The following is a 2,714-nucleotide window of genomic DNA, read 5'->3' on the forward strand; positions in this document are numbered from 1 at the left end:
TATTGAAAAGAAATTGTTAAATTAACTGGCTACGTATACAATTACGTAGCCAGTTAATTTAATTTAACAATTTCTTTTCAATAATAATAAGTATGTAAACATTAATCTGAAGGGAATTGTGTGAACATTAATCCGAAGAAAATTATATAATTGTTTTGAAAAATCTTTGGTTTTCTTTGACGAGTACTGTAATACGATGAAAATCTAGGACTAATAGCTGCAGTCTAACATTAGTTCCATGAAAATAAATATTTTGAGGGCTTTTGGAATTTTGAAAGTTAATAGATTATCAAATGCGGGGGGGGGGCAAATCTTACGATCGCCGCGGACTGCAAAGACTGTTGCTGTTTAATTTTTCAACATTTTTCAGAACATGTAAAGCAACTGCTTTCTTTGAAAGGTTACATAGAGAATTTATGCAATTTAAAAAAATTGTTTTACAAATAAAATAAATTTACATCGTATTTTGAGGTTATTCTCATTTTAGTTTTAGTGATAATTTAAAAATAATAAATATTTATAATTAGTACCAATAATGAAAAATTAAATTAAAAATTTAAAAGAATCGGTTTTGGAATCGTAAAATCTGAAGTATTTTTCCGATTCCGATACCTCCAATACTTCAGATTTTTACAAACTTTCGGTATAAAATTTCAGATTTTTTGTTAGCTTTTATATATTTTTTCTATTTTCTATTTTTATCCTCTCAAAATGCCGCCCCTGACATGTGCTGCTCGTAAATAAGAGACACATTTTTTTCTGATTCCGATACCCCCCCAAAATTCCGATTTTTTACAACCTTTTTGGTATAAAATTTCATATTTTTTGTTAGCTTTTGTTTATTTTTATTTATTTATTCTACTTTCTATTTTTACTCTCTCTCAAAATGCCGCCCCCTGACATATGCCGCTCGCAAAATAGGGACACCTTTTTGCGATTCCAATAACTACAAAATTTCCCATTTTTTACAACCTTTTCGATATAAAATTTCAGATTTTTTGTTAGCATTTTTTTCGATTTTCCCCTTTTACCATCTCAAAATGCCGCCCCCATGCATCCCCCCTGACGCTCAGAAAATAGGGACACATTTTTTCTGATTCCGATACCCCCCAAAATTCCGATTTTTTACAACCTTTTTGGTATAAAATTTCATATTTTTTGTTAACTTTTGTTTATTTTTATTTATTTATTCTACTTTCTATTTTTACCCTCTCAAAATGCCGCCCCCTCAGGTGTGCCGCCCGGGGAGCCCCCCTCCCCCCTTAGCTACGCCAGTGATCCAGACACAGACTCTGACACAGAACAGCCTGCTTCTCTGAGAAGGAAACATTTTGGAGGGAGGTATTTTAGAGCCCACAGGCAGGCTCACACTGAAGAGCTTTCCTGTTTTAATACTCTGACCCCGAATCATCACCACAGCAGCCACTGAGAGCTTGTAGGGAGTCTGAACATTTAAGAAACTTTCTTCCCTATCAGTGAAAAATTTGGTGGGGGAGAATGTTGTGAATATGGATTATCTCCTCTTTGATAATCCAATCTATAAAAGCTGTATATTTCTGCTTGTCAAGTAGACGAATAATAGGATTCTTAATTGAATAAAAGGTTACTAGACGAAATCTCTTGTCCAATTTCATTACAATATGTTCATCTGAATTTTAAGTTAAAAACTGCAAGAACTTTCTTATCAACCTGATATACGTTGACGCACTTCATAAAAACATTATTTTTAGTGCTCCTTAGCCTTTTAGTGTAGTATCTGACTTCCATGATATCAGCGCCGTTTGAAGCTAGAAGTTTTCATGTAATTATATCCGAAAAAATAAAAATATGAACAGGCCTACAAACTAATAGAGAAAGAGCCGCTTATATTATAAGGGGAGGATATATAAATGAAAAATAATAGCAAAAAACACTTGAAATTATTAAATGAAACAAAAAATAATAATAATCCAAGTCTGGAATGATAAATAACCTGGATGAAGCTTTCACCATCTTCATTTTAATGGGAAAATGGGCCATAGTTTGCCCGTTTTTGAGAATAACTGTTAGGTTAGAATCCCTTAGCACTCCTTTATGTGTTTTTAATTCCTCAAAAACTAATGTTTTGAGGAGCAAGAATTCTGATACAGTCTCGATGAGTGTCCTTCTCAGTCTACTCCTTTATTTTAACTAGACACTTCATTCTGGAGTCCTGGTTGGGAATCTCTGTCCTGTGCTTATCTATTTTCCCAAGTTTCCCTGTCCGATTCATTAGGTTGAACCCATTTAAGATTGCTTTCCATGTCTTCTGGGATTCATCTTTCTCAGGGTTATGCCTTTCTTTGAGAATTTGAGATGATTGCATGTCTGTGTAAGTACGGCACAATCACGTTGAACCACCGGTTCTCACCAGATCACTGAAGTTAAGCAACATTGAGCCTGGCCAGTACCAGATGGGTGACCATCTGGGAAGGCTAGGTGCTGTATGTACCTTCCAGAAAGGTTGGCCGTGAGGCCAGCACTCTCACCTTGAAAAAAGAACTTGCTACAAAAGCATCTACAAAGTTGTGGATGGCCTATGCCCCTCCAAGGGCTTAAAGCTAGGGGGAGCATGTCCATGTATTTGATTTCTGATTGCACCAGCAGTGAATGGGTTTCGAGGGTATCTAGTCTTTCTTTTTCCTGGAGTGAACATTTACTTATTTCTCCAGTGAGCATTGGTAGTTTTGATCTAG

At 35.2% G+C, this 2,714-nt stretch overlaps 1 pseudogene; it reads left to right on the forward strand.

Moving 5' to 3' along the window:
* Positions 1–2,352: 2,352 nt before the first annotated feature.
* On the forward strand, positions 2,353–2,469 carry LOC145243142 (5S ribosomal RNA; annotated as a pseudogene).
* Positions 2,470–2,714: the final 245 nt, after the last annotated feature.

This window comes from Euprymna scolopes, chromosome 21 (assembly GCF_053919585.1).
Source record: "Euprymna scolopes isolate OS-2025 chromosome 21, ASM5391958v1, whole genome shotgun sequence".
Taxonomy (NCBI): Eukaryota; Metazoa; Mollusca; class Cephalopoda; order Sepiida; family Sepiolidae; genus Euprymna; species Euprymna scolopes.